At 39.4% G+C, this 22,441-nt stretch overlaps 1 long non-coding RNA gene across 1 annotated transcript; it reads left to right on the top strand.

Moving 5' to 3' along the window:
* Positions 1–3,670: 3,670 nt before the first annotated feature.
* On the top strand, positions 3,671–4,695 carry LOC118563718. Its single transcript, XR_004931382.1, has 2 exons — positions 3,671–4,395; positions 4,601–4,695. It is a non-coding gene; the product is annotated as an uncharacterized LOC118563718 (long non-coding RNA).
* Positions 4,696–22,441: the final 17,746 nt, after the last annotated feature.

Genomic DNA, 22,441 nt, shown 5'->3' with positions numbered 1-22,441 from the left:
AAATGCCAAGCTGGTATATATGGGACAGACAGTTTTCTTTACTAACTGGAAGGACAATGGTACAATTTAATTTTCATTTACCCTCACAGGTTAAGAAAAATGAGTGTATCTCTCACTCAATAACTGAAGTGACAGACGCATGTGACGTTGACCCTACTGGTTTTTTTTTCCCTTTTGTATGGGTAAGAGCAAACTACAACCACAAACGAACTCAAATAAAGTATTTCATTGATGACGTTAAAGTTTTATGATTTGCACTTTTTATCTAACTAACAAGTTGTCTCATTGGATTAATTACAGTGAAGGAATAGATGACAGTGGGTATAATGTCATGTTTACACTTTCCATAAATGACTTAGAAGCAGCAAACACGGACACAACAGCGCATAGTTAAAAGGTTTATTGCAAGGTTTGGAACACTCTCTTGGTGTTACCTTGGTAACACCAAGAGAGGCTCGAGGGGCTCGAGGTTCCCCTTTCCGGATTCTGCTGGTTTCCCCGAATCCTCTGGTTAATCGATCTGTCTCACCGTCAGTCGTAATAAAACTTCTTAAACTGCGCTCTGGCTTCCGTATCGTGTCTGCATATGGGCTAAGCATATTAAAACCATGACAGATGGAAGTCCCGTTAGATACTTTCACTTCAATACTGTGCTGGGTGGAAGCTCAAGAATTTTGCTGGACTTGTCACTGACCTCATAGTAGCTATACCAGGTTTTTAAAGCCACAGCTGCATCAAAGGTAAGAGTGTCAAATTCTGCTTTTTTTTTAATCAACAAACTTCTTATAAGGTCTGGGGCAGGGGACTCATTTCATTTGCAGGTCAGATATAGCACTAGGTAGGGCAATACTTTTCTGTATGGTTATTTTTCTAAGATATGCTGAGTAAGATATTATTCCCCCTCCCCCTCCACTCCCCATTCCCGTAAATATCCCTTAGATGTCTACCAAACAGTTGCTGTGGAAATATCAGGAGTGACATTAGTTGAAACAAACAGGTCTAAGCAGTCATTAATAGTTTTGACAAAATCAGGATCATTAAGTAAGATTGAATTAAAATGCCATATAAAGGAGGTCTGCCGGGGAGAGAGAGAGAGCCAAAAGTGATGGAAAAATGGTCTGAGATTACGATGGGATTATATCAACATGACCTAACCGAGGAGAGCAGTTTGTTATCCAAAAGAAAGAAGTCAGTTCTAGAGAAAGCAGAATGCACTGGAGAGAAAAAGGAAAATTGTCTGCTATTAGTGTTGACATAACACCAAACATCTGAGACTGTATATTGCTGCAAAAATGTATGGTTCATTTTGGAAGACTTAGAAACCGAATATGATTTGTTTTAGGAACGGTGAAGTAAAGGGTCAAGGCAGCAATTTAAATCACCCCCAAGATTGAGCTGTCTGCTATTTAGATTAGGAAGTGAGAAGAAATCTTTTTTTAAATCCTCATCATCTAAGTTCAGACCATATATGTTTACTAGTGCCAGGTTGCTGCTGTTAAGTCTTTCCAGAACAATAATGTAACAGCTGTTAGGGTCTGATATCACTTCTGTCACAGAGAGGAGAACAAATGTATGCACTAGGATAGCAACCCCCATGCCTTGCTATTAAATGATGAATGGAGTACCTGACCAACCCATCCATAGTGGAGCCTGAGTTTTCTGTACACAAGCAATTCTTGTGTTCAAGTGTTTTAGATGACTAAATACTTTTTTACACTTAACTATACAAGAGTTCATCCCTATAGTTAACATTCAAACTGAGAAGTCTTAAAGCTCCCCCTGGTGCCAACAGGGTGTCAGTACTATGCATAATACCCAAGGTGTGGAATACATAAAAAAGGACAATGAGCAGTGAACTGTAAATAAAAGAGAGACCCACTGCACATACACACAAAAAGAGGAAAGAAAAAAATATTAAAAAAAGAACAGAAAAAAGAAGAAAAAAAACACAAAAAAGATGGTGTTGCAAAAGGCAACCACCCGGACTCTGATAGACTTAGCAGTATACTTTAATACTTCTTTATTCCTAAATCCTAACTCCTTGCAACCGCATCATAATGAAACAGATTGGTTAAAACACCATTCCTTATACCATTAAATAATAAAACTGTGTATACATCTATGCAATGCTATGTAAATACAGCATAAACTAACAAATAGACCAAACAGGCCGCATTGAATTAAGGAAACACTTAAACATTATTTAAAAACAGAAGGGAGAAGGAAAAAAAGCCTGTTAGGTTTCAAAGACAAAAAAGAATAACATTACCCAGGTTTTTTTTTACTGATCCTGATCCAGTTCCTGGATGAATTTGGCTGACTCTGCGGCCGATGAGAGCCACTTTTCATTCCCGTTCGGGAGTGTGATTCACAATTTCACAGGGAAGAGCAACACTGGCTTGTATCCCTGCTTGTACAGTTCAGACATGGCACTACGGTATTCAACATGCTGCTTCACAAGTTCTGGTCAGTAGTACCTCATAAAGGTGAATCATATGACTCTGATAAGCCAGCGCACCTCTCCTGCGGGCTTCACGGATAATCGGGTCTCTCTCTTGGAATCGATGGAAGCGCAGGATGACAGGGCAAGGACGGGATCCCAGGGCGGGCTTAAAGGCGAGGGTCCGATGCATCCAGTCTATCTCAGGAGGGGAGGGAAGTGTGTCTTGACCGAAGACTTTAGACAAAAGCTGAGAACAGACGAGGATGGACGGGGACCTTCTATGCCTTCTCGCAAGCTGACAATGAGAATGTTTTGGCGCCTCGTGCATCCCTCCCGGTCCATCACTTTAGCTCTTAAGGACTCATTATCTCTTTGAAGACTAGCACACACTTTCTCCACCTGCAGCAAACATATGTCTGAGGCGGTCGTATTATCTTCCAACGAGCAAATATGCTGACCACGATCTGTCAAAGTAGAGTTGATGCTATCCATCTTGGAGTTCAGAGACTCAAAAGACAACTTGAACTCTGCAGACAGGGCTTCCTTATGACTGACCAGGAGCAAGCTAATTTTCCTTTGGCCTTGGACATGAGAAAGTGAGTTTCCAAGGAGTATTACCTTGAAATACTGTAATCATTAGCTATCTCACCCCTACCTGACACAGGCAATCACAAAAAAAAAACAAGCTACAATTTTTACTTCACACTTTAACCTCTAAACAAAACAGTATTCTTGTAATATTCTGGTATCTGTTCTGGTTTTATTTTTGAGTCATTTTCCTCTCCTGCTTTAGGTTCTCTGCTTGCTTTGAGTTTGTGTCCTGTCTGGGTTTTTATTTACTGTTAGTTTATCCTGTTTTGTCATTTGTTTTAGTCTTAGCTTTATTTTCTGTTTTAGGTTTTTACTTTAGAGTGATTTTGTTTCTTAGTAAGTTTTGGTGTAGTTTCTGTCCACTTGTCCTGTCAGCTTTTTAGCATTGGTTTCTGGTTTATTTCTTGTTTTGATCCTCTGCACTGATGTCTGGTCTAATTACCCACTCTGTACACCTGCCTTACTCCACACCTGTTGCAATCATCTCTGACCGGTTCCACCTGCTTCCTCCTCCATATAAACAGTTGAGACCAGACATCAGTGCCAGGTCAGTTCCTCTTTCGCCAGTTTACTCGTCTCTATTTCATAATAATGTTGTTGATTTGACTTTGTTGGAGAAAAGGAAAGGAGAAAACATTTCAGATCCATATTTGGTTCAATCATATTTAGATAAGTATTATGGATATGTCCAAGTTTTTACAGATGCATCTAAAAACTCAAATAGCAGTAATGGCGTGTCTTTCATTGTTCCAGAATTCAGAGTTAAAAAATGTAAAAGAATTACTGATGGAGTATCAGTTTATACTGGAGAGATGATGGGAATCATTTTAGCTTTAGGATGGATTGAGGAAGTCCGTCCATTAAGAAGCATAGTTTGTTCTGATTCAAGTTCTTCATTATATTCATTGAAAAATAATCACGCTATTAATAGACCGGATCTTTTATTAGAAATTCAGTTAATAACTTATAGAATTCAAGCAATGGGTTTATTAGTTATATTTACATGGATACCGTCACATATAGGAATAAGAGGGAATGAGTTGGCAGATAAATATGCAAAACAAGCTTCAAAATATAGTGTTATTGATATATTAGTTCCATTTAGTAAAGAAGAAATCAAATCTATTATTAAACAAAAGGTTAAGGAAAGATGGCAGAGACAGTGGGAGGAAGATAGAACTGGTAGATGGCTGTACAGTATTCAAAGAAAAGTTGGTGCAATGAGGAGAACAGGACGAAATAGAAAGGAGGAAACAGTTATATCTAGGTTGCGTTTTGGACATACAAGGATAAACAGTAATTTATTTAAAATAGGAAAACATCGAAATGGAAGTTGTGATTTTTGTGGTCAAGAAGAGACGGTAAAACATGTTTTGTTGTTCTGTACAAAATATTCTGTTGAGAGAAGGAAATTAGTTAGTTGGTTACAAGAAAATAAATAACAGTTAAATTTACAGGATATTTTAGGAAAAATTTCTACTTCTAAAGATATAAGTTATTTAATTATCTCAAGAAAACAAAATTGATAGAAAAGATATAAGTTGTTTTTTTTTGTTTTGCTTTGAGGGGGGTGTTTAAAGTTAGCGTCCCGATCCACACTCCATTCCAGTAGATGGCGGTAATGCACATCTAAAAGTTGCTTGCCAACCGCCATAAAAAAAGAAGAAGAAGAAGAAGAAGAAGAAGAATCAGTGCCAGGTCGTCTTGTTGAGTTATGGGTGAGTCTCCTTCTGTAAGATTCTGTTTTTGATTTGCTTTTGGATTTTTGACCCCCTTTGTCTTCAGTAACCTGAGCCATCCTTTTCTGGCTGTTCCTGCCCTACCTGCACAACTGGACTGTTTGTTTTTCTGCCATTTTTGTTACAACAGGTTTTTTTTGGATTTTGTCTCTGTTTTTGATTTGTTATTAAAATCCTTCTTTTTAAAGAAACCTCTGCTGGTCTGGCTGAATTCTGGGTCCCCTGCCTCTGATCATTACAATTCTGAACTTTGCTAAGTTCACCTCTTGGTTTGAAACAGATCTGTGATACACTGACAGATCAACCACATTGCTAGCATAGTGACATTTCTTTGTGGCTCACAACGCAGTTGCTGTCTTTCTGTCAAACCTATTTTCCAATACCAAGACTGGTCTTCGTAAGCTTTTACATTCCACAATTTATACCTGCTGACTTCACCTACTAATGAACTAACCAATAATATGATTGTGTAACATTTATAAAAATTCGGTCTGTTAGGTATTGTCAAGTGAATATCAGCCCAAAGAGCTGATATTAAGACAATAGTTGAAAGAAACACATAGAATAAATGAGACAGTTTCTCTTCAAGTTCAAGAATGTATAAACTGAAATACCATGAACATCCAAAGAACATCACTATAGAATGCTGTTTATCTGAATTAACACTATATTTCAATAATCAAATCCTATCTACTAAGCTATTGAAACATAACTAACTACTAAGCAAAATCAAGATAAAAAGAAGATAAGGAAACAAAATGACAAAACACTTGAAAACCATCATCAGAATGATTCAGTAAGTCCTGGTTCACTCCAGATCCAAGTTAGAGAACTAAAGTTCATCTTAAAGAATGTGGAATGAGACCAAATTAGCTTAACTAATTTAGAACAACATTTGGTACGCGTTTCAACCCATTCACAATGCAAATCCTGAGTTTAACAACACATTATTCCTTGTAAATGTAACAACAATGGAAGTGAAATTCATTGTGTAACACCATCAAATGCTTTAAAGTTATGCATGCCCTCTACTGGAAACAATTAAAATAAATCTCTAGTTCACTCTTATTTGCCATTCTAACATAAAATTTCAGGTGGCTTACTTTAATATGATTAAAAAACTTTTAGGAAGTTTCTGAATATAGTTTTACAAGACAGAATAGAATAGAGGGGAAAGTATCATACGAAAAGCCAAATAAAGATTCCAAAGGCATCAAACTTGCAAACTGTGGGTAGGTACAAAATTAAGTTATTTTGGTCCATTTTAACCTCCCCTCTTTGAATTTCAAGAGAAGAAACATATTTTAAAGGGAATATATTCAAAATCCACTTTTTTAGCCCACACTACATTCACTACACCCTCCCCCAGCATATAAACAAAAATGCTCTGCAAGCTGGAGGGTAGTGGGGTGTGAAGCGCTTCCTTTGCATCGAAAGAAACTGCACCAAAACCAGTTAAAGTTGGTTCACACAGTAGGATTTTAAAATAGTCAGCCGATTTTCAAAGCCTGAGAGACACCACACTTCACAATTAAAAAATGCTAGATAAAACAGGTTTGGTCGTACAGTGGGTGGTGTCCGGTCAGACGATAAGCACAACACACCACACAGATTTCGTTTAATAGTCATTGTCAGTCACAGAATTCGCTTAAGATCTTTCAGCAACAATAACAAAGAATTCATACCAAAGCCTTCCAGTTTCATTTTATATAGATCACAACTGAATGATTTAAATTTGAAGGGAAGGGCAATAAAAAGCATGATATGTCCCCTTTAAACTAGATCTTTGTCTTGATATGTCTCATTCATTCATGTCATGCGCTCTCTACTGGCTTTTTGTTCTTCTGGTGATCTGTGCCGCCTCAGTCCTGCTTGTCAAGTTGCCTCCAAGTTGTAGAAGTATTGAATTGTGAAGGAACTTTGAATCGTGAAGGAACTGTCTACCAAACATAAAAAGTGGGGAAACACTTGATTCAAGATTGAGCAGAAAGCAAAAACAGGAACTTTTGTGCAATAAATAGCACCCTTTATTGGAAATTAAAATAAACTGAGTGATAATGAAGCTTCTCTAACCTCTATTCCGAGCTGAACATTATACTCAGCACAGCTAAAGATGCTGCTGTTGTTCAGATCCTGGTTTTGGTCTCTGGTCCCATTCTTCCTGCTAACATGAAATTTCACAAAGTTAATTTAGCAGAAACAATCTCTTTCTCCTGTTTCAGTTTTTCAAGTGTAACAATGTAATAAAAACAGATGTAGTCTGTCATAGTTTTCATGTGACATAAACTGTCCACAAGGCATCTGGATTGTATGGTACATTAATTGTACCATACAATCCAGACAATATGTCAGACAATATATGTCATACAATATGTCTGAGGCGGTTGTATTATCTTCCAACAAGCAAATACGCTGCCCATGATCTGCCTAAGTAGAGTTGATGCTATCCAACTTGGAGTTCAGAGACTTAAAAGACAACTTGAACAGACAGGGCTTCCTTATGACTGCTCAGGAGCAAGCTAATGTCGGCCATTGTTATGCTAGTAGTCAGCGGTGTGTCCTTTTCTCTTTCAGAGGATTTTCCTTTGGCCTTGGACATGATAAAGTGAGTTTCCAAGGAGTATTACCTTAAAAGAATGAAATACTGTAATCCTTAGCTATCTGTCCCTTAAGCCGGGCGTACACTGTACGAGTTTTTCCCCTTTTCGGGCCGATTCTTCAGTCGTGCGAGCATTTTTTGAATCGGACCGAATTTCAGCTTGATCGTAGAGGGGGGGGAGGAGGGGGGACTGGCTTCTCACGACTACCTCCCGATCAGGAATCGGACGATCGGTGAAAATCAAACATGTTTGAAATTCAGTCGGCTGTCGTGAGGTTTTCGTGAGCGCATCCTGCTGTTCAAGCAGAGCTACGAGGGGGCGCCCTCCCCTCCTCTCCGTCCCCGCCAGCGGAGGGAGGGAAGCGGGCATCCCTGAAGCAACCTCCGGCCGGTGTTGGGGAGGGCAAGCCGTCCGGTCCGCGCAACGCGCTGGCCGCCTGTTTCGGCACTCCTCCGCTTGCTGGGGGGGGGAGTGCGGGCCAGGCGACCTGCCGTGCCACGCGGCCGCCGATGCGTCTCGTCTCTCCTCTCTCTCCCCTCCGTTCCCCCGACGCCCGGTGCCTCTTGCGGGCCTCGCCAGAGCTGGGCTCGAACCCCTGCTCTGGGTCCCTGTCACCTACCGTCGCTCGCCTGCCTCTGCCACCACAGCGAGCGCTCCCAGAGGGGACACGACGTACAGTGTGAGCAGTCCGGTCTCGTCCGAGCGTCGCGCCGCACAGATCGTGAGCGGTGAACTTTTTAAACCCCGCGGTTCCGTCGCACAGTTTGAGATATATATAAGTACCACGACTGAAAAACTCGTACAGTGTACGCCCGGCTTTACCTGACACAGGCAATCACAAAAAAAAAAAAAGCCACAATTTTAACTTCACACTTTAACCTCTAAACAAAGCAGCATTCTGAACCTTGCTAAGTTCACCTCTTGGTTTGAAACAGATCTGTGATACACTGACAGATCAACCACATTGCCAGCATAGTGACATTTCTTTGTTGCTCACAACACAGTTGCTGTCTGTCAAACCAATTTTCCAATACCAAGACTGGTCTTTGTAAGCTTTTACATTCCAAAATGTATAACTTCTAACTTCACCTACTATGAACTAATCAATAATGTGATTGTGTAACATTTATAAAAATTCGGTCTGTTAGGTATTGTCAAGTAACCTGACTCTCGCCAGACGTATGTCGCTCCACCTAGCTCCACTCACATCTATATGAGTCCTCTCCATAGGAATTGCCTTTATTGAAGGCTGGGCCTTATCAAAAATCCTTGCATATGATTGGATGAGCCACTTGTCTGTCATCTTTATCGACGTGCTACTTCGACCCCTCACACCGAAGCTAACCGGTGACGCTGATACAATTTAGTTTTAATTTACTAAATTTACTAATTTAAGAGCGACGCAGGAAAAAAAACAGTTTTTTTATGTGTTTGCGGCTCTAGTTGCACGTGTTTTATTGACAGTGAGCTGACAGGAAGAGGGAGGAAGACAGGCGGCAAAGCGCCGCGGTTCGGAGTCGATCCCGGGCCGACCGCGTTGAGGACTAAAGGCCTCCTAATATGGTTCGCGCTAACCGCTAACCGCTCCGGGGCGCATCCGCAGCGGTCATTATTGACAAAATGTTACACAAAAGAACATGATAACACAACATAATTATTAATTTAGATTACAAAAATTTGAAAAGCCAAAAAAAGAGCCCAAAGGCATCAAACTTGCAAACTGTGGGTAGGTAGAAAATTAAGTTATTTTGGTAAATGTTAACCTTCCTATTTTGAATTTCCAGAAAAGAAAACATATTTTAAAGGGAACATATTCAAAATCTACTTTTTTAGCCCACACTACATTCACTACACCCTCCCCCAGCATACAACAAAACTGCTCTGCAAGCTGGAGGGTAGTGGGGTGTGAAGTGCTTCCTTTGCATCGAAAGAAACTGCATCACAACCCGTTAAAGTTGGTTCACACAGTAGGATTTTAAAATAGTCAGCCGATTTTCAAAGTCTGAGAGACACCACACTTCACGATTAAAAAATGCTAGATAGAACAGGTTTGGTCGTACAGTGTGTGGTGTCCGGTCAGATGGAGAACTCAAAACACGGACAGATTTCACCTAAGATCATTTAGATGTCAGATGGATGAAACGTCTTTCATCCTCTCAGGATGAAACGTCAGTTTAGAGTAAATAAACATGAACGATGGGGAGAATAATGGCGATAGTTTGTGAACTGATTTTAACAGAGAGAAAAAGGCCACACACGGCAGGATATTCTCTTAAGATTATGTTCAGACACACGCCAATAATCAGCGCCTCTCGGAAGGGAAACTCGGGGTGAAAATCGGACTAAAAATCATGTCGTGTGAACCAGCCTTTACCCTCAGAAGTCAGAACAAGTGCAAAAGGGGTGGACATGGGGCAACAATAACAAGGAATTCAGACCAAAGCATTCCAGTTCTATTTTACATAGATCACAACTGAATGATTTAAATTTGAAAAGGAGGGCATTAAAAAGCATGATATGTCCCCTTTAAACTGGATCTCTCTCTTGATATATGTCATTCATTCATGTTGTGCGCTCTCTACTGGCTTTTTCTTCTTCTAGTGATCTGTGCCGCCTCAGTCCTGCTTGTCAAGTTGCCTCCATGTTGTAGAAGTTTTGAATTGTGAAGGAACTTTTAATCGTGAAGGAACTGTCTACCAAACATAAAAAGTGGGGAAACACTTGATTCAAGATTGAGCAGAAAAAGCAAAAACAGGAACTTTTGTGCAATAAATAGCACCTTTTATTGGGAATAAAAATAAACTGAGTAATAATGAAGCTTCTCTAACCTCTATTCCGAACTGAACATTATACTTAGCACAACTAAAGATGCTGCTGTTGTTCAGATCCTGGTTTTGGTCTCTGGTGCCATTCTTCCTGCTAACATAATATAATCATTATTTATAATTCAACAGTAACCTTTGATGCAATTTTCAGGTTATACTTTGTGAAGCTAACAAAACTTATCAATTTGCACATTATAGCTTTTTTCAAAAGGAAATTTCACAAAGTTAATTTAGCAGAAACAAACTCTGTCAGGATCCTTCTCACATTGGAGAAATTCACATTTCTCTAATGTGAGATCAATAAAGCCTATCTTATCTTATCTTATCCTCTGAGCTGTGATCTTGTTTTCAGTTGATTGGACTCATCTGCGTTTAATTATCCCCGTGGTGTATTTAAGTTGCCTCAGTTTGTTTCCCCATTGTCGGGTCATTCTGCTTTCTGCATTTACTCTGGTTTCCTCCCCTGTGCTCTGCGATCACCTGTGCTCCAGAGTTTCTTTTAAGTTCCTTTGTTCCATTAAAATATCCTGTTTAACCCCATGGGCCTGTCTCCGCCGCATTGTCGCCTAGGTCCTCGCTGCCACCCTACCATGACAAACTCTTTCTCTTGTTTCAGATTTTCAAGTGTAAGAATTTAATGAAAACAGATGTAGTCTGTCATAGTTTTCATGTGACATAAACTGTTCACAAGGCATCTGGATTGTATGGTACATTAATTGTCTAATTTGAATTCTGATCATTACGATCATGCAACCATGTTTTCTCCCTTATATTGCCTTTGTTCAAAGCAGCTAATTGACATAACTACAAAGAGCTGTACTGGTGAAATTACCTGTTTAACGTGCACTGTAGGTATTTTTTATAGTTTTTCCGTCACACATACATGGCCTTCAAAACAATTTCTAGTTATTTTTCTTTGAATTAAATTAATATTTTTTGGTCTTATGAACACAAAAAGTCAAGTTAAAAAATTTTGAATATATGTCTAAGGAGGCTCTTTATTGGTTTAAATCAACTTTTTGGAAATAACTTTAAGCTGGTGTTAAATATACTTTTTATTAAGCCACAGTGTCGGTATTAGAGATGTTTTTATTTGATTTGATGCAATACTCCAGTCTAATATGTGGTGTTAGCAATCACCACAAAGCAACTGAGAAATATTTAGACCTCCAGGATATCCGTTTTTTGGAATAGTAAAATATCACAGGCAGTGATATTAACACACCAAGACAGTTCTTTAAATACATTCTCTGCTAAAATTTGTTAAAATGTATTCTGTGTTTTTGCAGAGGTTTTAAGTTACATTATGCAAAGTTCCTGCAGGTAGTTATTTCAGTGGGTTAGGCAACCTAAACTCTTTATTTTTGTGTAAATTTCTTGGAGAGCTGAGCCAAGGAAAAGAAAAAAGGAAAATACATGTGAGAATTAAAATGTATTTTCAAAATTGCTAATAGAAATTAGCAATTGCTAACTTTAACAAAATGAATGTAAATATGATATGTAACAGCAACAACATTATGTATGTATATTCTGAATGAGAACAGAAATACAAAATAATATCAAGAGATGTGGGAAGATTTGATTTCATTAATTGCCTGTTTCTGAAACGAAAAAAATAATTTTAACAACCCAAGCTAATGTATTTGGAAAACTACCAGCTGTGTCCTACTAAGATGAAAGGTCAACTATTTGTAATTCTTAAAATGTGAAGCACGATATCATAACATGTCTGAACATTATAATAACATCAGTTGTATATCTGCACTTGTTGCAACTCATCAGTAGAATACAAATGAGTGAAATTCACGTGTTTGTTGTAAATCTGAAATGTAAGCATACTACTCACCTGCAGAGACAGACTGCTAATGCACTGAAACATAAAATAAATCCAAAAGCAGATGGTAATGTGATTGTAATATGCTGTGATAAATTGGATTCTGAAAAACAAAGATATTCAAAGTAGCACAAAGATTAATCTTTAGACATTACAGTATGTGTTGCAGAAGTGTTCAGTAATGCTCTACGTACCGTTTGGGTTCTCAGATACCGTTAAATTCCACGTTATGTTGTTATCGCCGTATAAGTTAGTTATGGTGCATGAATAAAGTCCTGCATCTTCATGTTGAGCACTAAAAATATTAAGCGTAGTAGGTATATTTGTATCTATTCTCAGTCTGTAGAAGGAGAAATTTGAAGACGTTTGATTACGAGAGACGGAGTGTGTAAAATAATATCCGTCTTTGGTCCATCGGATCATCGTTGTCTTCTTGTTGGATATGTTGCAAGTGAACATGACTGAGTCGCCTTGGAATACCATCTCATCCTTGTGCTCAACTGTTGGAGTACCTGACATTGAAGAAAACAGATAAATATTAGAGGACACATTAATTAAAAAACCATGAGTCACAAACAGAAATCTACTCTTTACCTGCAAAGACGCTGCACGTATTTAACAGCTGAAGGAAGAGCAGAGTAGTTTGTTTCAGGCTGAACATGATGACCATCAGACAGTGAGAGACGAGCTGGAACATTTTTGTCTGCTCTAAATGTTGTTGTGGGGGAGGTGCTGAGAAAGGGGAGTGGTTTGGTGCTGTTAAGCTGACTTTAAGTCAAAGCTGCACATTTCAGGTTGTTGTGTGTATTATGTAGTCCTGTTTGAGTTATTTGCACATTTATTCAATTCAGAATCTTTATTGCAATTCTGCCCCTGGATTTAGTTATTTTTGGTCTTAAAACGTTTTTCTAAAATTCCATTAAGTATCGTCAAAGTAAAATGCTTTCTTCAGCACAAATAAAACAAAGTTGGATGCAGAGCACCTCCAACAGACATGGGAGACTTCAGAGCTATTTAGCTTAATTTGAATTTAATAACCCTACGTTACCACCACTATAACTAAGTGTTGATACTGATTACTTCATACAGCTTAGAGTCTGATTTAATTAATTTCTAGTGTTTGTTTTTCTATGCAACTTGGTCTTGTATTTTAGATAATTTTGAAAGCTTATACTTCTGTTGCTTTTTGCATCCTAGCAGTGAAAAGTCAGTTTTTTCATAGTTCAAAAGGTTTCAGTCCCAAAAAACTGATATTGTAAAGATTTTGCTTCTCTGATGCATTCTTGCATACAAATCAAATTTAGAAGTCCTGTGAAAACCAGTAATGTGTCATACCTGCCTCTGTAACATGTCCTGTAAAGTTTACTGAGGGGAGAGTATAAACAATGACATGTGCGTCCTTCATGCACCTCAGAGCCTGATTGAAATGATTTGGCGTGGCTTTTGTGCAACCTGGTTATGTCTTTTGCAGTCTAGCAATGACACATTCAAAACTTTTTATAGTTATAACTGTTTCAGTTCCTAAAATCCCTTTTTTAAATATGTTTTTTTCCCACACACATTTATTTCATATAACCTAGTTTAGACTTTTTATAGTTCCAACTGTTTCAGTACCTAAAATCCCTTTTTTAAATATATTGTTTCTCTGACACATTTTTATTCATACTACCTAGTTTAGACTTTCTTTGAAAACCAAATCCCCTGAGGTACCTGCTAGCCTGGCGAGCAAGACTGTACACACTGTGTATCAGTGCTACTAGAGCCTGATTTCAATGGCGGGAGTAACAGGGTCAGCATCATCGGGTTTGCGCCAATCGGATAACTACAGTTGCCATGTAAAAAACTTTTTTCAATTTGTAGTCCGTGAAACATGTTCTTCCATTGAGCAAACTCTCCAGTGAATGATTTTTTGCTGCTTTTGTCTAAAACAAAGTATATATGGTGTACTCACATATACTTTCTTATTCTCCCAAGGCACCAAGCAACAAAAATATCTATGTATTGTGACTGTTATGGTAGCAGAAAAGCACGACTGCATTATGGGTAATTCTGCCTCTGACAGTGATGCATCATAAAGTCCTGCCTCCCATGCTCCGATTGGTCCCATCTGTTTTGCGCCGGAGAGAATGGAGTCTTACCAGACTGATCTGTGCTCCATGTAATCCAGTCTGGTTGGCCAGGCTAAGTACCTGCTACAGTAACAGGACCATGACATGTGCAGAATGTATTTTTACATAACTTTGGAGCTGTAGCTTTATGCTGCTAAATGAGTGAAATCTCTTGACCACATGATTTGGTGTGTTCATTACAAAGTTAATATGTTAACTTAAGTTCTGGAGCTGGACCATGCCTAAAACCACCCCTCCAATTTCCCTAGCAGCCTATTTATAACTTGTTCACCCATGCTTCTTAGTGGTGGTGTGGTCCTTGCTAATGAATTGTTCCTTACATGTTTACTGGTGTGACATTAAAAAAACAACAGAATTATCTTTTGTGCCATGGAAGAAATAAGTATGATGGAACCAAAAAAAACTTGTATTCATTTAAAGTTCTGCATGCTTCAGAAGTGCTAAAGCTACTTTTGATGATGTAACGTTCAGTCTTTTGGTAAATGTAGCATCCAAAGTTGCAAGAATGTATTAATAAATGAGCTGGCATGCAGAATGTTTGAGATGTCTTCTTGGATCTGCCATAAAGATTCCCATTTTCCTTATATTAGTGAAAACACAAAGGATGTACATTTCTGTGAATTTAAATATTGTGGAAAGCCTGAGGTCTGCTCAGTTTTGTCAGATTTGTTAGTTTTGTTAAATTGTTAGATCTTTAGAAGTGTCTTGTCCAAGAAAAAACTGCTTTGTCAAGTAATGGACAAGACAAGTTCTCATAATGTCTAGCCGCTCACCTTTTGTTCACATTTGATGAACTTGGGTTTTGCTCACTTGTTGAGTGGGACCCACTATACAGAGGGAGCAACATATTACTCTTTAGACTCAAGCAATACCCTGACAATGTTATTTTTTCATTCATCATATCATGGTGAACTGCAAGTCCAAACCGCTTAATCCCTCATGGGGTCACAGGGGGTGCTGGTGCCTATCTCCAGCGTTCACTGGGCGAGAGGCAGGGTACACCCTGGACAGGTCGCCAGTCTGTCGCAGGGCAACACAGAGAGACAAACAGGACAAACAACCTTTCACGCACACACTCACACCTAAGGACAATTTGGAGAAGCCAATTGACCTAACAGTCATGTTTTTGGACTGTGGGAGGAAGCCGGAGTACCCAGAGAGAACCCACGCATGCACAGGGAGAACATGCAAACTCCATGCAGAAAGACCCAGGGGTGTACTCGAACCCAGGACCTTCTTGCTGCAAGGCAACAGCGCTACCCACTGCGCAGCCGTGAACTGCAAGTATCATTAGTAATTTTGTACCAATGTGTACGTGGCCAACCATCTTGGCATTTAAATCGCTGTCACTCAAATCATGTGAGGATATTTAAATTGTGACGTACAAACTGCACCAGGCCACGGAATATGAAATAGATCCTAGTCAATAGATCTAAACCCTCTGGAATGCCAGGCATATGGTTATGAAAATAAACCCCATGTATGCAAAGGGAAGTCATTTTTCAAAATGCCTTACCCATTAAAAGATGTGTGTGTGTGTGTGTGTGTGTGTGTGTGTGTGTGTGTGTGTGTGTGTGTGTGTGTGTGTGTGTGTGTGTGTGTGTGTGTGTGTGTGTGTGTGTGTGTATGTGTGAGAACAAGCAGCAGTATGGCATGCCGACTGATTGACAGCTTGGTGTAATGAACTAGACAGAAGACCCAAAATTTTCAGCCAGAAACACAGAAGTAGGACTTAAACAGTTTATTCTGAACTCTGGACTTCAGGAGTGCATCCGCCGAGGACCAGGGATAACTTTTCAGCGTCCTTCCTTCAGCAGGGGTCGGCAGTTTTAACAGAGCAGACTGCTCCTTTAACAGATAGTGACATGGAGCACAGAAGCAGGCTTGAGGTCCTGGAAGCCAAACTCAGGATTAATATTCAGGGGGCTTGGCAAGAGGCAGAAGTCAAGGGGCAGAAACAAGGTCGTTGTCCAAAAGGCAGAGAATTCCGACGAGGGCTAGGCAAAAAGGGAAAACCCGTGAGGCGATGGCGTGGTCAAAAACTTGGTCAGGTACATGAAGTGCTGGATACTGCTGGCTTGTCGGCTTGCAATTATCTGGCCCTGTCTGCCTGCCACAGGCTGACTTATAACTGCTTGCGAGCAGCTGAGAGGCATGCTGCTGATTGCACTGCAGCAGCTGGACTTAATTGCTCACAGGGAGAGCAGAGCAGGCAGACAGGCCAGAATCATAACACTTGGAGCATGAAAGGAAGCTGTGTTTATAGATTTAAGCCACACCGAACCCAAATTCGGGAGGGTTGTGTCTTTTTAATTCAATTCAGTTCAGTTCAGTTGATATAGCACCAATTCACAACATATGTCATCTCAAGGCACTTTACAAAGTTAAATTCAATGTCACGTAGGACAGTCAAGTGTGGGTTGGACTTAGCTCAGGCTCTAACATAAAAAAAACATTTCTGTGGGATAGCATATCTGAGTCTGCTCTGCTACACCCTGCACATGACATATATGACACAATCCATCCATGCACTCAATAAAATATGTAAAACAGAACCGGCCAAAAAGAATTCCTCCACCCCAATATATGATAGGACAAAGGGTATGGCTTTCCACCAGAGATATCCATCTCAAAGATGCCAATAAAAAAACTTGACCTTAAATACATTGGACCTTTTGAAATTGACACAATTTTATATCCCTCTTTTGTTCATCTGATAAAATTTTTTTTAAAAATAATTCTATCAGTTGTTGTTAATATTAAGAGCTGGCCTGTTGCTGCATATCTCTGAAGACCCATCTTACCCCGGTTCCAGATTTGGCAGTAAATGAGGAATACGTTGATCAGAGGTAAAACATTGCAATATGCATATTTAATTTATTAGAAATTAAATATGGAGACAGAGTATTACATTACCATTATAAGATGATTTCACAGCACGATGCAGGATTCTGTTTGAAGTAAGTTTTGGAAAGACATCCTTTTTATCAACTTAGTGCTCCTCCTGCTAAGCTCAGGGGGAGGGTGGTTGAGCCCCTCTGTTTCTAACAAAGGAATCCTTCTGGTTCAGACCAACCCCCCTCTGGCAATAAACCTTCATGATGTTATTCTACCCAGCAACAGGGAGAGACATACCTTCTGCCTGGGATATTTTTCTTAACGCAGTTTAATACTTCTTTATTCCTAAATCCCAACTCCTTGCAACCGCATCATGAAGAAACACCAATCCTTATACCATTAAATAATAAAACTGTGTATACATCTATGCAATGCTATGTAAATACAGCATTAACTAACAAATAGGCCAAACAGGCCGCATTGAATTAAGGAAACACTTTGACATTATTTAAACACATTTAAACATTATTTAAAAACAAGAGGGAGAAGGGAAAAAAGCCTGTTAAATTTCCAAGACAAAAAAATGATAATATTACCCAATATTATAATATACCCAATTCCCGGATGAATTTAGCTGGATCTGTGGCCAATGAGAGCCACTTCTTATCCCCGTTCGGGAGCGTGATGCGCAATTTCACAGGAAAGAGCAACGCCGGCTTGTATCCCTGCTTGTACAGTTCAGACATGGCACTACGGTATTCAACACGCTACTTCACAAGTTCTGGTCAGTAGTACCTCATAAAGGTGAATCATATGACTCTGATAAGCCAGCGCACCTCTCCTGCGGGCTTCATGGATAATCAGGTCTTTCTCTTGGAATCGATGGAAGCGCAGGATGACAGGGCAAGGACGGGATCCCAGGGCGGGCTTGAAGGCGAGAGTCCTTACTGAGATAGACTTAACCCGGTCTATCTCAGGAAGGGAGGGACGTGTGTCTTGACTTCAGACAAAAGCTGAGAAAAGGCGAGGATGGACGGGGACCTTCTATGCCTTCTGGCAAGCCGACAATGAGAATGTTTTGGCGCCTCGTGCATCCCTCCCGGTCCATCACTTTAGCTCTTAACGACTCATTATCTCTTTGAAGACTAGCACACACTTTCTCTACCTGCAGCAAATGTGCGTCCGAGGCAGTTCCATCATCTTCCAACGAGCAAATACGCTGCCCATGATCTGTCAAAGTAGAGTTGATGCTATCCAACTTGGAGTTTAGAGACTCAAAAGACAACTTGAACTCTGCAGACAGCTCTTCCTTTTGACTGCTCAGGAGATAGCTAATGTCTGCCACTGTTATGCTACCAGTCGGAGGCGTGTCCTTTTCTCTTTCAGAGGATTGGACATGATAACGTGAGTATTACCTTAAAAAAAAGAAATACCGTAATTATTAGTAGCTATCTCACCCCCACCTGACATAGGCAATCACAAAAATAGCCACAATTTTTACTTCACACTTTAACCTCTAAACAAAGCAGCGTTCTGAACTTTGCTAAGACAGATCAACCACATTGCCAGCCTAGTGACATTTCTTTGTGGCTCACAACACAGTTGCTGTCTGTCTGTCAAACCTATTTTCCATTCCCAAGACTGGTCTTCGAAAGCTTTTATATTCCAAAATGTATAACTTCTGACTTGGTCTACTATGTACTAGTCACTGAATAGTGTTATTGTGTAACATTTGTCAAAATTTGGTCTGTTAGGTATTGTCCGGTGAATATCAGCCCAAACAGCGGATTTCAGCTGGGCGACTGTGGCTTAATGGGTTGAGTAGTTGTCTTGCAATCAAAAGGTTCTAGGTTCAGTTCCATCTTCCCCTTCCCAGGGCACCTAACCCTCTGTTGCCTACTGAGCTGTCTATAAATGTGTGTGTGATTGGGTGAATCTGGCTCTAGTGTACAGTGCTTTTAGTGGTTAGTATGACTGAACTGTATAAGTTCAGTCCATTTGCCATTATCAGGACAATTGTTGAAAGGAACACTGGCAATCTTTTAACAGCAAACTCTGCACACATATAGAATAAGGAGTGAAGACTTCTCTTCAAGTTCAAGAATTTATTAATAGAAATAAATGAACATCCAGAGAACATCACTATAGAATTCTGTTTATCTGAATTAACACTATATTTCAATCAACAAATCCTCTCTTCTAGGCTAGTGAAACTTAACTAAAAGTACTAAGCAATATTAAGATAAAAAGAAGCTAAGAAACTATCACACATGCTCTTTATTGGAAACAGTTAAAATAAATCTCCAGTTGACTTTAATTTATCATTCTAACATCAAATTTCAGTTGGAGCTTATTTTAATACGATTAAAAAATATTTAGGATGTTTCTAAATATAGTTTTAAAAAACAGAATACAATAGAGGAGAAAGTATAATATGAAACATTAAGTCATTATTTAAAAAATAATCAGAAACATGATAACAGAACATATTAACTAATTTAGATTACAAATAAAGAGCCAGAAGGCATCAAACTTTCAAACTGTGGTTAGGTATAAAATGAAGTTGTTATTTTGTTCCATTTTAAACTTCCTTCTTTGAATTTCCAGCTTTGAAAAATTATAACAAAACATAGTTTAAAAGGGAACATATGCAAAATCCAATTTTTAGCCCATTATACATTCTATTGTGTACTTGGAATCTATAGGAATGCAGATACGTTGAATTTAGTCTGTCCATGTACTGCATAGATAACTATATATTCTGTCTGAGTCATATTTTTCAATCTGTTCAGTTTTCTCTTTTTTCTATTCTTTATTACATTTTCTGAACAAATAAGTAACAGTATTTGCTGTAGAACTGCTAAACAAGGTCATGGACTTCTGGCTAACAAATGTTGCACATCTGCCATTTATATTGTCAAAATTTCTCTTGATTTCCTGTTAAATCAAGAATAGAATTTAAAATTCTCCTTCTAACGTATAAAGCCCTTAATAATCAAGCTCCATCATACATCAGAGCTCTGATTACCCCGTATGTTCCTAACAGAGCACTTCGCTCTCAGACTGCAGGTCTGCTGGTGGTTCCTAGAGTCTCTAAAAGTAGAATGGGAGGCAGATCCTTTAGCTATCAGGCTCCTCTCCTGTGGAACCAACTCCCAGTTTTGGTCCGTGAGGCAGACACCCTGTCTACTTTTAAGACTAGGCTTAAAACTTTCCTTTTTGACAAAGCTTATAGTTAGAGTGGCTCATACCCTGAGCTACCTCTATAGTTATGCTGTGATAGGCCTAGGCTGCTGGAGGACATCAGGGTCTAATTTTCTCACTCTACTGATTTCTACTGTTCTCCAGTTTTGCATTGTATTACATTGAAATGACTGTCGTCATTTCAGCTTGCTCTCTCTCTTTTTCTTCATAATAGGTACACCTGGTCTGGCGTTCTGTTAACTTTGACATCATCCAGAGAAGACGGCTCACCCGCTACTACCATCTAATGTAGAACAGATTACTAGATCAATGTGTGCTTCTGTGCTTTTTTGTTTCTCTTGTTGTGTCTCTGTTCTGTCTTCTGTAACCCCAGTCGGTCGAGGCAGATGACCGTTCATACTGAGCCCGGTTCTGCCGGAGGTTTTTCCTTCCCGTTAATGGGTGGTTTTTCTTCCCACTGTCGCTTCATGCTTGCTCAGTATGAGGGATTGCAGCAAAGCCATGTACAATGCAGATGACTCTTCCTGTGGCTCTACGCTTCCCCAGGAGTGAATGCTGCTTGTCGGGACTTTGATGCAATCAACTGGTTTCCTTATATAGGACATTTTTGACCAATCTGTATAATCTGACCCAATCTGTATAATATGATTGAACTTGACTTTGTAAAGTGCCTTGAGATGACATGTTTCATGATTTGGCGCTATATAAATAAAATTGAATTGAATTGAATTGAATATTTCTCATGGTGTAGTCCAAGCTCAGTGATGCTGAAGCTCTAAGTGAACAAACCAAAATGTTCAGTTGTTGGGTGTATTAACCCACACAATTCACTACACCCTCCCCCAGCATGCAACAAAAATGTTCTGCGAACTGGAGGGTAGCAGGGTGTGAAGTGTTTCTTTTGCATTGAAAGAGACCGCACCAAAACAAGTTAAGGTTGGTTCACACGGCAGGATTTTAAAATAGTCTGCCGATTTTCAAAGCCTGAGAGACATCACACGTAACGATAAAAGATTTCGCTTAACATAATTAAAATGTCAGTCGGGAAATCTTGGGAATCCTCTCAGGATCAAACATCAGTTTAGAGTAAATAATCACAAATGATGGGGAGAATAACACCGATAGTTTGTGGACTGATTTTAACGGAGAAAAAACACAATATATACACATAAAAAAGGCCTTGGTTAAACAAGCAGAGGCAATGAGACCTGGGGTTCTGCACTGGCTGCAGTGAGAAACAGAAGCAAGTTTTTCGGGGAGATTTTCTCTTGGGAATCCCTCAACTCGCTTTCTGGTTGGCTAACATCACATTTAGCGTGCTCGTTGTCTTTGGAGGACACCGCACATGGTAGGAAATCGGGGCAAGACAATCCAACATGTTGAATATCCCCGATTTGAGGTTGGAGTAGTCCCGACGTTCCACCGAGCGGACCCGATCGCCATTGACTCCCAAGCCAGGATATCCTTTTAAGATTATCTTAAGAGACACACTGAAAATCGCCGCCTCTCGGAAGGGAAAATTGGGGTGAAAATCTGACTAAAGATCCTGCCGTGTGAACCAGCCTTTACTCTCAGATGAACCTCAGAAGTCAGCACAGGGGCAAAAGGGGGGGGGGGGACGTGGGGCAACAATAACAAGGCATTCAGACCAAAAGATTCCACTTCATATAGATCACAACTGATTGATATAAATGTGAAAAGGAGGGCATTAAAATGCATGATATGTCCCCTTTAAACTGGATCTTTCTCTTGATATATCTCATTCAGTCACGTCATGCACTCTCTAGTTTTTGTTGTTCTGGTGATCTGTGCCGCCTCAGTCTTGCTTGTCAAGTCGCCTCCATGTTGTAGAAGTTTTGAATTGTGAAGGAACTGTCTACCAAACATAAAAAGTGGGGAAACGCTTGATTCAAGATTGAGAAGGAAAAACAGGAATTTTTGTGCAATAAACGGCAATTTTTACTGGAAATAAAAATAAACCAAGTAATAATGAAGCTTCTCTAACCTCTATTCCGAGCTGAACATTATACTCAGCACAACTAAAGATGCTGCCGTTGTTCAGATCCTGGTTTTGGTCTCTGGTCCCATTCTTCCTGCTAACATAAAATAATTCATTATTAATAATTTTAATGTAACCTTCGATGAAATTTTGTTTAACCTGCACTGTAAGTAGTTTAATATAGTTATTCCATTACACATATATGGCCTTCAACATTTTTTCTAGTTGTTTTTCTTTGA

The sequence above is a fragment of the Fundulus heteroclitus genome, chromosome 7 (genome assembly GCF_011125445.2).
Source record: "Fundulus heteroclitus isolate FHET01 chromosome 7, MU-UCD_Fhet_4.1, whole genome shotgun sequence".
NCBI lineage: Eukaryota > Metazoa > Chordata > Actinopteri > Cyprinodontiformes > Fundulidae > Fundulus > Fundulus heteroclitus.
The sequence above is the reverse complement of the archived record's forward strand: the minus strand, read 5'-3'. Positions and strand labels throughout refer to the sequence as shown.